General features: G+C 40.9%; 1 long non-coding RNA gene across 20 annotated transcripts in view; it reads right to left on the bottom strand.

Annotated features, from left to right (window-relative positions):
• Window positions 1–5907: 5907 nt before the first annotated feature.
• The window catches only part of LOC126042508 (uncharacterized), a 134467-nt gene continuing 125050 nt past the window's right edge, over window positions 5908–15324 (bottom strand). For 17 of the 20 annotated variants that reach the window (XR_007507193.1, XR_007507180.1, XR_007507196.1 and 14 more), the window contains 5 exons: window positions 14817–14898; window positions 13812–13924; window positions 11447–12944; window positions 8383–8442; window positions 5908–7240 (listed from right to left, as the gene is read on the bottom strand). This is a non-coding gene — a long non-coding RNA (uncharacterized LOC126042508). Of the gene's footprint in view, window positions 7241–8382; window positions 8443–11446; window positions 12945–13811; window positions 13925–14575; window positions 14635–14816; window positions 14899–15324 lie in introns of all 20 variants that reach the window. The other 3 variants (XR_007507195.1, XR_007507192.1, XR_007507188.1) reach the window with 3 other exon arrangements.

Here is a 15324-nt window from a genome sequence, read left to right as displayed (position 1 = left end):
GTCCCATTTCTATACTTCCTAATTCTTTCCTTGCAGGTTGGTAACCTTTGTCTCGAGAGATGCTGCTTCCCATTACATGCTTTAAGGTAACTTAAATTTGCGGGAAATTCAAAATCACAGGGCCTTGGTCACCTACATACACCTCTTGAGCTAATTAAATGCCTTCACTGACAGCAGCAGCAGACCCATTAACATTTTATGCAAACTAGGTACAGGAGGATAAAGGACTTGTAAGTTACATTTCTAAAGCCTTTCACACATACTACAAATTTCAGGAGCTGTGACACCAGAAAACACAGAAAGCTGCTAAACTTTAACATTAGTAGCAATATTTAGTTTTACATTTAAGCAAGATAGACAATTTGGGATAGAAGCTTGAATTTAGGCAGCTGCAGAAACCAGTACGCAGACAAAAGAAGTGACAAGCCTGTGGTTTAAACTCAGCCTAAGGCCACCTTAAGTCTATCTCTGGTGCTGCTTAGTGCTGCTGTTTGCACAGAACTGAGGAATCAGTGAAGAAGTCTACCTTCACTTTTCATTCCCCAAGATCTTTGCAGGAGCAAAACAAAAAGAAATTTTCATATGTATTAGTAGTTCTGTGCAGTAAGACCCCTTCATCTTCTGTGGGACTAGAGACACTGAATTGACAGCATCTCAAATCTTCTGATGTATATATTATCAGTTTTGTTTAGTAATTCCCTCTATTCATTTTAGCTGCATAGAAGACACCTTGATAGTTCTAGTAAAAATATAAGGAAATCTATCTGCCATGGAATCATGACTAATATTGTATTGTTACCACTACTCACACAAAAGTCATTCATTTCATTATTATCCAACGTTAAAGTGATAACTTTGTGTGACAGTCATAATTTTTACTTCTTTCAAACTTTGTAGCTCTTTGTGCCATTACTCAACTACAAGCATTTAAAATGTTTCCTTGTATTGCTTCAATTGCATTACCTAGCATCATTCTGGAAAGGTAGAACTGACTTCAACTTCTCTTGGGTATGCCCACTGCCAAGAACACATGCTGCAACTCATGCTCTTTTTCAGAATGCTTTCACCCTCCCAAATGTTTGTCCCTAAGCATCCGTCCATAGGCTTTTGAAAGCTTAACTTTGTAGAAATGACACACATAGTAACACAGATAATGTTCTCCATGGACTCTCTGCTGTGGGAATAAAAGGTGACAGAACACACCTGCTTTTTTCAGTGACCCTTTCCTGTGCTCTTGCCTTCCTTAATTCACATCCACATCATTTAAAAGAAACAGCTAAAACAGGACCAGGATGGTGTATCAGACCGATAATTCATCATTCCTTTTCTCTCAACAAACCCACAATCAATGTTGATCTGGCAGTGATGCCCTCCTCAGTGTACAGAGAGCAGGAAAGCAACTGTGCCTCCCCCCAAACCTCTGTACCTGAGGGCCCCATGATTGCCCATACAGCTCTGCGAGCCCTCAGGCTGCTAACACAGGCTCTCAGACCCTGAGACATGGATAGACTGTCTGCTTCACAGGGGTCTGTCCTTAAACACAGTGCAGTCTCTTGTTTGAAACCAGGCATGCCTCCAGATTTTCTCCGCAGCTCAGTTCTCATGATGGGAGAATCACTGTGCAAGCACACTGCCTTCTGCATTAGGGACAGGGCACCTTCCCAGAGCTGAGCCAGAAACTTGTAACGATTTTTCCATCTCTCCCTTCAGGCTCCAAATTTCCTAATCTAATACCATTAGGTTCAGCTATCACCTGCCTGGGTTAGACTATTTCACACATTAGTTGCCTAAGGGCTGTTAGGCCCTACACCAATAAAAATACCACCACCCTGACAGTCACAGAAAGGCTCCACATCAAAACTCCACCTCCAACTGAGTTTCACATTACTAGGTTCTTGTTTCTCCCTCTTGCACTGTTAAAAGTCCCTGCTTCTGTTAAGTTTTTATACACCCGCATACAAAAAGCCCCATGTCTCTGAAGTTGTTCATTGTATTTTCTCCACCTGACCCCAGTACAGGACAACTGCTTCACTACCAAGAGAGCAACTAAAAAAAGAAAATCAAACTTCATGACACAGAAATAGTCCTACAAGTAGTGAGGTGATAGAGTGACTTCAGAGACTTGATATTTCTTTCAATTTTTGTTACACTGCCTGCTCAAATGTTTCTATTGCTATGTGTGCCAAGGGAACATTTAATAGACCTGTGCCTGGACGGATGTAGGTTTTCATTTACCTTCAAGGTTATTTTCACGAAAGCATTACATTTTCCCCTTTTATAACAAAGCTGCCAAAGTACCTCAAGTACTTCATCTGCAAATTATGAGTTACAATTCAATTGCCAATACAGGAAATGATAGACCATCTTTAGTTAGGAACATCATCCTCCCCTCCCCTTCTTACACGAGGAGAATATTACAAATGAGTCAATATAGAAAACGCTTAGCAAGCCAAATACTGCACTATACACAGTTTAGGAGCTTGTTTTCCTCTCTGAGGATAATAAATTAGTGACAACCTGTAGTTCTCCAGTTTAATCTGAAGAACAGTATTTCTGTTAGAGGAAATGCCAATTTCCTTGTACCTTGCTTCTTAACCTCTTCTATTATCTCCCACAATATACCTCCCAAATCTCCACAGAGAAAAGCTACACTAACATGATATAAGCAGTTAGTGTGCTAGCATCTAAGTACACAGCTGTCCTTGTCTATATGAGTAGCAGCTATTACAAGAGGCACTTGAGGAACACCAGTCCCAGTCTGCACAGGGAGGCTGTGATGCAAAGCTCAGAACAGGACATATTGTTCACCTACTGGAGCAACCCCTGCTTCCCACAAGTCTACCCAAATACGTTTTCAAACATAAGCAAAAGTTAGAAGTGTTCTACAAAACCAAAGGATGGCTCACAGGACCACAACTACTGCCATATCCATTTTCCCTCATCCCAGTAGCCCTGGAAACGGCAGTGGTTTGTGGCTTTATAGTTGCACTGCTGTTAGGAATAACTCCAGTGAGAAAGGAATAGCTACCATGTAAGAGGAGGGAGGGATCACAACTTTTTAGCACAGAGAAGGCACAAACAGAAAACTAATCTGCATCTTCACAGTAAAAAATCAAAACAGATGCTCCCAGACCTTCTTGAAAGGATACAGACTCCAGGAAGCCAACCCAGCAGCACTTACATTAGCATTTAGCTCCTCTTATTGTTTAAGCAGACAGTGTTCTCTTCACAAGAAAGATAGGCCCTAAACACTCAGCCCCCTCCTAGTGATACTTTATACTTGGTAAATGACTCTAGTCTTTTGCTCAGGCACTATATAAAAAACAACCAACCTCCAAAAAGCCTCCCAAAGCAATACTCACCCCTTCACAGCCACCTCGCAGCAGCAGTTCTCAGAAAGGAGGTCTACTGGCCTTTTATCTTCTTCCCTAATCACCACCTAATAATTACTTTACCTAAATAGCAGCTGTTTCCCCTCCACCCCCACATATCACCTAAAAAAGCCAGCCCAAATTGTATCAGCAGGTTCATAAACAACTTGAATGAAATGGGAGAAGGTTGATTGCAGCTGTTTGCTTTAATGCTACACTCTCCTCAATGCTACTTTAGTAGTGCTTGTAGCCAGTCATGTAGTGTGGCAGAAGACATCTTTCTTAAAAATACACTAATAAACCCAATATATTGCCCTAGGTCCTAATTGCAGATCTCCTCAGGAACAGAGTAAGAAAATCACTTGTGTAAACTCAGTCTTGTTTGGAGCCAGCTACAATGAATCTCCATTGATTAGGAAGAATCCTGAAGTGTAGTGAGCTTTCCCCCTCTCCACTTTCTGTTTTACAGATCACTTCATCTGTTTACTCAGTCAGTCTTGGAAACAATGTGTTTATTGCCACTCTTAATCCTGCATTCCAATTAATTTCTTAAAGCATTGTTAACTCAAGTTTGTTATTTTATCTGTATGTACTTTGTGGACTTTTAAAGGCCTTAAGCATATTGCCCCAAATTTCTCTTTCTCCATATTTGACAGGTCCTGACTCTTTGGTCTCTTGAGATATAGTTCTGGGGGCACTTCTTTAGGCAATGCTTTTCTGGGCATGCTTGGTAGAATGCAAAGCCTTTCTCAGAGCTCAGCAGTGAGAAGCTGGTAGACATCATTCTGACCTCAGGGCCCCACAGCACTCAGATGCAAACAGTTCTCAGTCCCTCACATGAGCAGCTCCACCTAAGGACCTTTGCGGTGGATCTGGTTTTAAAGGGCAATGATCAACATACGGTTGAGAACTACATCTCTGGTTTCAAGTGAGATTTTATCCTGTCAGCACTGGGCTTGAGCCAGGAGCCTGTGGTTTGTTGCATTCTTGTTCTAAGCAATCTTTCTGTTAAACAGAAGGTGAGCTCAGAAAACCCCTTTTCTCTTCAGCATTTCATTCAGCATTTTGCACACGCACTGGGGTAAATAGTAATTACACTGTATTATTTTGAATGGAACCTCACCAATCCAACAACATCCCAAATGATGGTCATGATATAGCTCTTCTGGCAATTGGTAGCTCAGCTAGAAGTTATTTCTGTCACTCATGATAATTATTCCTAAGAACTTGAAAAGCAAACAATTATCGCCATACCAAACCACTCACTGGCTTCCAGATTTTAAATTCCACTGCAGTTACATTATTTTGACATATGTCAAGAGACACATCAGAACAAAAAAAAAGCACATTTAAAGCTGAAAAGTACCTTTTCATTCTTCCTACCTGATTTCTGTATCTCTGAAGAAAACTAAAGCTTTACCCTTGATCTCTAGCTGTATATTTTAGCAGTCACATTAAAACAATCAGTGGAATCTAGTTTCCTTTTCACTTTCTCAACTGCAGCTACCTATAGCCTTGAGTCAGAAGATAAATTAGGTCAAAAGTACAAAGCTACTCATTATAAGATATTATACCACTAATCAGCATCTATAATAATATGATGCTTATTCTTGCAAAGATTTTTGCAAATAAATTAGCAAATAGATAACTTTAATATATGGGTGTATGATAAAATGTCCAATCAAAAATTGGGAAGAAGGAATGGTAAATAAATGAGTAATAACTAATATCTGCTTATTATAAGGCTTTGGTTTGGTTGCTTGGGGTTTTGGGGTTTGGGGTTTTTTTTCTTGAATTACCTTCTGGAGGAGGACAGCATTATTGTCTCAGATTTTGCCTGCATAAACTGGGTCCTAGAGAGACACCTGTGACTTATCTTTGCTCATCCGTCAGGCAGAGTTGAAAATACGTAAAAGTCTGCTTCTAGAGAAAAATCTCTTCATCACCATGTGCAGTGTTAGAACAGCTGCTTTCATTTACAACCAGCTAAACCTCAGGTTCAGTTGAATGGGCACATGTAATCCTGAATTTACTATGGTTTGTCTGCTTCCTTCCACTGATGCATCCTTAACATACCCATCTAACTGGGATAAATCATAACTGAGGTCTTGACTAGGGCTGAAAATAACTGAAATGTAATGGCAAGCCCCCCTATTACTTTCCAGATGGAAACCTGTGTATATGACTCAGGGGGGGAACACTTTATAGCATTTTTTGCAGTCATTCACAAATCAAAATGTATGAAGCAGTTTTCAACATACCATACATTTAGGCTCACTGTAAAGGTAATATTTACTGTCTACATTGTCTAGCAAACAAGTACCTAAGAAAAGGAATGGGTCTCAACAATAGTGAAAGGTAAACAACTGGAAAACTCCTCTGACATTCAAAATCATCTTGTTGGGAATAAGGTATCAAAGGTGATAAAAGTTTTCTCCACACCAATGAAAATCACTAACTAGGTAAACAATTCATTTAAATCAAGTACATGCCCAAATGGCTCCAAAGAAATAAAAAGTACATCTACTGATTTCTGTGCAAATAAATTCCTTTAATGATGTATTAACCAATCTGAATCCTAGAAATTATTTAAAACAAAAAGATACAAGCAGGCAATTTTCAAGGAAAAGTCACTAAAATAGCACAAAACATTGCAGCTTCTGTTCAGTACATAAGGAATTTATCCTGACAGCATTTCTGAATAATTTTTCAAACCCTTTTGAAATAGCTTTATTCATGTCTTAGGTTTTGATTTGCTTAAAATTAAAAATAACAATTTCTTTGTAAGAAGCCTGTATCCATTCTACCTGGAGTAAAACACAAAGAAGATGAAGGGTAATCCTTTAGGACCAAGAATGTTAAGGAACTTAGGTCCCTGTAGCCAGCTAAAATTCAATATGAGTTAGATGCATAAGTTTCCTTGCAAAAATCGCAGCCTGGTTTTTGAGGCTTTGTAGTACCACCTAATCTCAGTGTTGACTTCACAGAGTTAACGAAAATGCACCAAACCTGACTGACAACATTATCTGTATATTAACCTACAAAGGCTCAGCACAGTCTGTTAAAGCTAAACATGCTGCAGACAATGCTCATGTTCTGCTCTATTACATTCCTCGACAGGTTATATGTTGGGAATTGGCTTGATGAGAAAGGACATGGGTCTATGGAAAAGTTGTACGAGCAGAGTTGTGTGTGAAGGAATGTCAGCGTGGGCAGCAAGACTAGGCCTTGGCCGAAGACTGCTGGCCTTGCTGATATCAGGAGAAAAACAACAGCTGGTCTCGCTGATATCAGGAGAAAGACAGGGACGGTGTGACCTTGGCATAATTTCATAAGCAATTTTTGAAGAAGTTCTCATGAGAAAGTTACTGAACACACATAGCTGCAATCACAAGTGGGTGTGTTTTAGTAATGAATAAACATTAGCAATGTACCAATCATATTAGGACTAGTAGGCATAATTATCGCAAACTGTATAAATATGAGCTATCCGTGCAAATAAAGTTGAATCACTTCTATCACTCATATTGGGTCGACTTATGTGCATTCCTCCGCCGCTCCAACAGTTATATATGGTTCTTTTGCTTGCATCAAGACAGTCATCTGAAGGTGAATGCACCAGAGGAAACTATGAGTGTGTGTAAGAGATTCAGACAGGGAAGCCAAATCCAGAATGAACTCAGGCACAGCATGCAGATCTGAACGATTTCATTAAGGACCTCTGGAGTTTCTCTGCTTTCCCCTGCTCATCAGGGATTTCTCTGGTGCCTGATGAAACTTTGAAAGTAGCAGCATCAATGAAGTGAAAAGAGAGAAGCCACCACAATTGTTCCGCTGGACACCAGAATCCCATTGCATCCTGCAGGTGCCTGGGGAACAGGAGTGTAGAATCAGTGGGGAGCTGGTTACGAGCTGTTTCATCTCAGCCACATGAATATCTCCTTAGCAGAATAAAACTGTAATGTATATTCACCAGCCTGCATACCCATACACCCCCCTTCCCACTACTTATGCAGCAGATTTTTGTAATTACTAACAGCCAAAAAATTCAGCATCAGATTCAGATGTTGACAACAAAACAGATCATAAGAACACCAAATCCACTGATCTTAGCTGAACCTGGTACAAGGTGTTTGCTAAGCAATCTCTTGATTTTCACCTCAGCATTTTTAGTTGTGGAAAGGCAGCCTAAAATGAAGGATACAAACTACAGGTGGAAATAACCTGGAAAAGGATTGTAAGGGAAAGGTATTTTTTTTTTTTTTTTTTTTTTTTTTCCTTTTTAACTTCAAAGGGCTTTCTGGATCTGCACATAATCAATGAATTCCTGGCTCTCTTGAGATATGCACCCCTCAATCAACAAACATGCATCTGGAGCTTCATTTTAAAATTCAGAAATTTTCCTTGTGCTGAGATCCTCTGTGGTTTTTCTCTCATTTCTCTTTTGTATCAGTCTTTCTGTTTACTTTTCCTTACTACCTACAGAAACCAGAAAAAGAGAAACCAAATGTATTGATTTTTACTTGGGCTATTGAAGGTGGGCTATTGAAGCCTCCGGCACTCTGAAGGAGAGAGTATTTACATGAAAACTCTGTCCCCCAGAACACTGCCTCTATAAAGGCATCAACAAGTAATCAAATTCTCGCAACTCTTGAAATTTACTCTTCTTTGACTTTCAGTCTCAATAATTTATTTTCTGTTTGAGCTTCTGCCTGGAATGAAGCATTTATAACACTGATGGGGCTAGGATGCTACACTGAACACAGGAAAGCTATGGTTTGATGATTCAGTCTTCAAAATATTAAATCTCAGGATAAATTTTCCCTTGCAAGACATACTTATGCTTACAGAACAGTGAGGTAACCCTATGGAGATGAAACCCAGATAAATAGTATGTCAGCACAGAGTAAACCTGAGTCACCCAGGAAAGAGAAAAAGTTGCTTGAATGAAGAAATTGAAGGGAGGGAATTCACTTTATTCTGATTAAAAAATCCTTGGATAATTCTTTACCTATCTTGTAAACTCCACACTTTGAGGGGTATTGATGTAATTGACCCATCTCTGCTGCTGCTTAAAATGGAGATAGAGACAGAGTGATAAATATTATGTCTTTTAAGATTCTCTTCAAATGAAAAAAATGAACAAACAAACAAACAAACAAACAAGAACACTTTCAAAGCCTTAAGTAGTTGGACCTCTCTAACAATTCTGGAGGAAGATCATTGATCTCTGAGTCCAGCAGAAAAGACTGTGTTCTTAGATGTCTCTGCTTGCCTTGTACACCACTAAGGTTCCCAGTCCTTCACTCAAGACATTTCTTTCCGTACCTGGCAAGAATAGTAAAAATAAGGTGACACACAGCAGCATTTGCTGCATTTTGTCAGTCCCCAGTGCTGTGTTGCTAAAGGTCTCTTAGCCCCAACCAAGATGTTGAACAATTTTACAGCTTGTCAAAGCCCCTATCTGCCTTCAGGCTGTATTTTAGCAATTCATCTCCCTTGCCCTATGTCTTGGTAGTCTAGGGGTAACACCAACACTCTGCCAGACATGGATTCCAACAGGTATTTTTCCTGCAAGGGAGGGGAAGAGAGAGAAAAAGAGAGAAACAGTGGAGCTTTGCCAGCTGCTTGCCCACAGGGCTCTACCAGAGTTGGGACATGACCTCTCTTGTGCATTTGCTGCTAGGCTCTGCCTCTGGTGCAAGGTAATGGGAACAAACCCACGTGGAAGAGAATGCACAGAAATACAAGACTGCAGAAAGTGAAAAGGGTTAAGCCCTTTATCTCTTTGAACTGATTCTCAGAACAAATACCTGATTAAGCCTCCCATTTCAGGGCATGAATAACATCTGACAAAACAGCTCCAGTACAGGGTAGAGTCTCCCTGTAAGATCTGTCTTTCTAATCATGCTAAGAAGATGCCAAATAACAGGGAGTCCTCCAAGGAGGACTAAACCCTTTACTAGGAGGTAAGTACGCTGAGATGCAAGGAAAGCAATCTCCTATGAAAACATTAGATTCAGAAGACTGATTTTTATGGGATATGTTTACTGTATGAATTAAAGGCAATCCATCAAGCCTTTCCTATGATGCAAAAAGCAGGCAGCAGAGGTACTAGACTTATTGGCATTGGGTAATTCTGCCATATGAAGCATGCTCATTGCTCTGAACAGGGATGCTGAGGCACTGAAAATCTGTCAGCTGACCAGAAACATGCATATGCAGGCCTGGGGACTTATCCAGTAAGAGGTGCAGAGCATTTGACACTGCTAATTTTTTCTCCTTGGGAACATGCAGCCTCTGCGATAGGACGGGCATTTGTTGAGGCGCAGCTCTCTCACAGGTGAAAAACAGTACTTCTCCTTGCATTTGGCAGGGTGTTGACAGGTGATTAAATGAGGAATGGCCATAGACTCTCCATGGAAGTAGGTGACAGCAGAGCTTTTCTCTCACTTGTAGCAAACTTGCTCCTACATTAGCCAGGATTAATGTAGGAGGAGAAAATGAGAGGTCCAGAGACCCCCAAAACACCCCACTTAAGTTACTTCAAAACTGACCTATGTGTCCTTCAGTCTCTTGGATGGCAACATAGTTGTGACCCTTCGCCCTGTCTATTTGTGAACTTAGGCTCTTCTGAACTCATCTACTAAAAAGTTTCTAAAGCACATGGAGCATGCATTACCTAAGGAGTCTTGATATCCCCAAGGTCTAAAACACTGGATGAAAGGACAATGAAGATAAAATTTCCAAGTGCAAAACTTATCATGGAAGCCACTGCTCTTTTTAAGAAATGACATTGTGGAAAAAAAAAAAAAAATCCTCCAGAAAAAAGGATAAAAGGGAAAGGGGAAACTGCCTTGAGATTGCCATGATTAATTGCTATCAATATTTGCATTATTTCTGTAACCGCATCTCCTTGTCATGGACAAGAACCTCTTGGGCTAACTACTAATATATTAATTCTGAGGCATATCTGTGCAATGTTTGACAGCCACTGTCATTAAAACATAAGGCACTTTGTAGCCTTGCCAACAGACCAAGCTTCTCCTTGTTAATCATAATTGGCATGCCAGTGATAACTCTTTGCTCTCCAGGATGTCAGAGGAAGCGCTGTATGTCTCATTACTAAACCAAGAACTGTGGTGTGGCATTTAAAAGGCAATGAGAACAACGAGTCAGTGTAAGAAATCCCTGTGATATTTCTAATGGAAAAACATTACTTGCTCCTGAGGAGAAGCCCACCTCATACTTTTTTGGCTTTTCCAGGTGTCACTGCAAATGACCTTGCTGCCTCTCTTATACTTGCTGCAAATATGAAAGAATTCCCCTGAAGTCAGTGGAATTACATAGCTATAAAACTTGCAAGAGAAGAGATTGTATAGTGTAAGACATGAAGGCAGATAGTGCCTTGCACTTTTGACTAAATCTAAGATTAAATCTATTTTCAGACTCTGTCAAAAGCAAAGAGGAAAGTTTGCTTTATCTTGCTACTTAATGACAACATTTCTTATGTCTGCAGTCAGGCACACCTGGCAACTGGCTAATATTACATCTGTATGTGTTGTGTGTATATGAACTGCATATTCATACAAATGAGCAAGACTTCACCTCTACATGGCTGTACAGAGGAGCTTTGCTGAGAAAAATACTCAGGAGCTGACACCAGAAACCAAGGTGCTGTACTGGGTTAGGGGATTGAGATCCCTCCTGAGCCTGTATATTTGCATTCAGCTATCTTTCACTGCTCTTGTACATGTTTGCATGTGAATGTGTGTGAGGAGGGGTGATGGACAAGTTACAACATTCTGTAACACAATGTTTTGTGCTGTTATTTAGAAATGCAAGGAATAATCTAGTGTGATGTTTAGTTTCATCTGCTCTTCTTTGTGCGTGTGCTTATTTCTACCCTGCAATACAACATTCTGGCACTTAAAAAACTTGCTGTGGAGACACCTCAAAAAAGTGTTCAGTGGGGGAACAAAGTAAGGTGTAGGTGGCTATTTAAAACCTGGGACTCCAACATCCCCATAATGGCACCAAATGACATCAGAAACCAGGTAACAAAAATGACATACAAAATGAATGCTCTGTGCAGGTTTACAGCATCCTCCAAAGATCATGACGTCCCTGATTCAAAACACGGCCTGGGCTGTGCCCATTCTGAGAAGCTGTCATCAGAAAGAACAAAAAAGCAGCACGTATTTCTCTTGAGTCAAAACTCTTTCAACATGTTCCATGAAGCATCAGTAATAATGAAAAACTTCTAGAAGGATTTTCCTCTTATCATCCTTAATCTTTCCCGATGTGTTATAACATCCTATCAATGTCTGAATAAGAGAGCAGCTTAGTCACCTATCAACTGCTCATTATGCTGTGTGTATAATTTTAGCTGCAGGTAAAGAGCTGACTACTTAGAGCTTCAGATCAACAGTACCAGGAGATTCTGCAAAAACCCCACATTTTTATGAGTGTTTTCTAATAAGAAAACAACCCTAGTTTGTTTTGACTTGAGCATTTTCCCCGTTTCCTGAATATAGACTCTTAGAGACATTAGTGCTGCCAAGACTCTGGGAAGTAACCTTAACTGGATTCGACCTACTATAAGGCATTTACACCCATCACTGAGACAGCAGCATTGCAGACTCCAAAAAACACAGCATATGTGCTTAGCAGCATTAAACTAATTATCAAGATCATTATTGACTTTCTCTTCCCATACAGTTTGTCTTTCTAATTACAATTACAAACATACAACCTAGATGACCTGCTTCCCATGTATATTCACCAAATACTGACAGATCCCCCATGCAATTCCACATGTAATCAGCTGGTGGTTAACACAAGTCCCCTTTGGAGAATTGTCATTGACTCTAAACACTTCTTAATTAAATCCAGAGGTACTTCTGGGAGGTATTTCTTTTTCCTGAGTCAGCATAACCTCATGTAATGTTTGGGAGCATTACTCCTCCCACTGTGACTTGCTGTGCTTAACACAACCCTGGGCAGCTACTTAAGCGCAGAGGCCATAGCTCTCTGGTCCTCTGCATGCTACATATCCATTCGCGCTCACGAAAAGTGTGCTACTCTTACTTACTTTTGCAACGTATTGCACCTGCCATGACCTGCTCCAACCACAGGACAAAAGGAGTTTGGCATCTACTTTGGAATTTGTACCCTTTCAAACCAAAGGGATGAGGATATGTTCACTGACCTCTAGCTCCCTTCTACCACTTCCACAACAGCAGATAACATTTTCTAGACACCATCTGACACTCCCTGGAAAAAATGTGCTTATTTAAAACAGTCTGCTCAGTCTGACTAGTGATTTGGGAGAGGGAAGGGTGTTTGCCTCTATATTTTGCTTGTTTGTTTGCCATTCTTAATTGCACATATTTGCATAAAAGAAGGAATGTTGTATTATCTTCTCCCAGAGCTTATTCCCCATCTGAATCCTGTTGATGACAGCTTAATCATTTCCACAGCAACCAAGATCATGACATCAAATAGGGTATAAGCAGCAGGAACAGATCATCTCTCTGGAAACAGAGATCCTCTTCCATGTACATAACAACTCTGAAAAAAACAAGAGAGGAACAGAAATACAGAAAATATCTGCCACAAAAGTGTGATTGTTCTAACAGCGAATGGCAGCAATTTTTTTTCTTTCATTGTCTGTATGCTGCTTCTTAACAGCACAACATTATATTATGTTGTATGGTTTAAAAGGGTATTAGATGACAGACCTAGCACTAGGGACAGACAGCATCCTTGGTCAGAGCTGGTAACACAGATTTACATGCAGTTCCTCTGCCAGGCACAGCCTATGTTTTAGGGGGTTGCAAAGGAACTGTTGGTCTGTTTGGCTTTAGCAACTTTTGCTGAGTTTGGTCTAAATCAGGAAAACAGCTAAACTCATGACCCTAAGGCCTTACTTTCATTAATTTCATGTGTCTGTACTTTGACAACTGTCCTTTTTGTGATAAAACAAAAACTAAACCTCTGTTCTTACTAGGGAGACACTTTTTATGTAACCTTTCTGAACAAGCACCTCAAAACCTGACCTTGCAGTTCCTCCAGCAAATGAGTAACATGCCACAATGCAGCACATAGCAAGCTGACCTGAGCTTCTTATCTCCAGAGTGTGTACTGATGATGAAAGCATCAGCGCTTGGTTCCCATATTAAGTACAAATTACTCAGTGATGGGATTTTAGGAAAAGCAGATCCTTCTCCTGCACCACTTTGCCTGTAGTGCAGTGCCGTACAGTGTGTAGGCTGCTTCCCTACTGCGTGTTTTACATTCTGCATCTCCTTAACTTAATTGCAGCTGTACAGGTAGATGGAAATCGCTGTATTTTTTGAACACTTTGGGATGGATCATAGGTGACTGCTTAGTTCAGGGATGGCCAATTACATGTATCTCAGAATTATTTAACCTTACCTCCAATGCCAAGCTACGATGTGGCTCAGGGCAACGTGGAGACTCTCGTGTGCCACCCTAGGATCAGGGACAGGCGTGTATGGTCATGCCAGACTGAATAGATAACAGCAACCCTGCAGGTGATAAAATTGCTGAGGAAACTAATACCTGAAACAGGAATAAACGAAGTAAAACTGCCAGCAGAATAGATTATTGACCACCCTGCCTTGTGTTTGAAAATTAATGCTACAAAGGGACAGAGAGCAATCCCACTCCCTCTCCAAGTGAATAAATCTGATAAAAGCAGGGGCTGCTAAACTTAAGATCTGTGGCCCTCAAGTGTGTGCTCGTGGTAATGCGTGTGGGAAACACCGAGGCAGGCAGGCGTGCTGTGCTCTCAGACCGAGGGAAGTCGATGAGAAATCAGCGAGTGAGCGCAGGAAGCTGTCGCGCAGGGACCAGTGCGGAGCGGGGAGTGTAACACCAAAATAGCTTTGAAATGTGCAGGCTCCTGGAACAGCCCCAAAGCCCTATCACACCAGTTAAAGTAAAGCCTTTCACTAGCCTGCCACCAAAGGCAGGGTGACAGCCCACAAGATTTCCAGCAGGGTTTTTGCCTTTGATCCAGTCTCCTTTATCGTTGTATAAAGTCAGCTCATGTAGTGCAAACCGGGGCACAACTGAAATCCATCTCATTTTTTCAGTCAGGATGGTTAGGGACTTAGATCTTCTGGGAAATTTCAGCTGAAAAGCCAGTGATAAGATTAGTACAGAAAGATTTGCACCTGTCTAGGTCAAATGCTACAGTGACGTCTCCTGCCACTGGCTGGTACTCAGAAGGGAGCTGAAAATTATACAGCAAGCTTTAGGCAAAGGTGAAAAACATGAATGTCTCAATGACTAGAATAAATCACACTGCTAAAACTGGGGGTTTATGTCTTCAAAACAGCAGATAATATCTTCCCCAAATTTTTGGAGAGGACCAAATAGCAATACTTTTTCATGAGTTTCACCATGACCACTCACGTTTTTAAAACCTCTGCAGCTGTAATCAGGTGTTAGCGCAAGAGATGTGGGCCTCATGACAAACTGCAGGTGGTCAGCTCCTCTGGAAAAAAAAAAACAACAAACAACAAAAAGAGAAAATGTGACTATATACAGCTTAAGGTTGTCCTGGTTTCAGCTGGGATAGAGTTAACAGTCTTCCTAGTAGCTGGTACAGTGCTATGTCTTGAGTTCAGTATGAGAAGAATGTTGGTAACACTGATGTTTTCAGTTGTTGCTAACTAATATTTAGACTAATGTCAAGGATTTTTCAGCTTCTCATGCCCAGCCAGCGAGAAAGCTGGAGGGGCACAAGAATTTGGGATGGGACACAGCCAGGGCAGCTGACCCAAACTGGCCGAAGGGATATTCCATACCATGGGACGTCACATCTAGTATAGGAACTGGGGGGAGTGGGGGCGGGGGGATCGCTGCTCGGGGACTAACTGGCTGTCGATCAGTGGGTGGTGAGGAATTGCCCTGCGCATTA

This window comes from Accipiter gentilis, chromosome 9 (assembly GCF_929443795.1).
Source record: "Accipiter gentilis chromosome 9, bAccGen1.1, whole genome shotgun sequence".
NCBI classification, from domain to species: domain Eukaryota; kingdom Metazoa; phylum Chordata; class Aves; order Accipitriformes; family Accipitridae; genus Astur; species Astur gentilis.
Note: the sequence above shows the minus strand (reverse complement) of the source record. Positions and strands in the feature narration are given on the sequence as shown.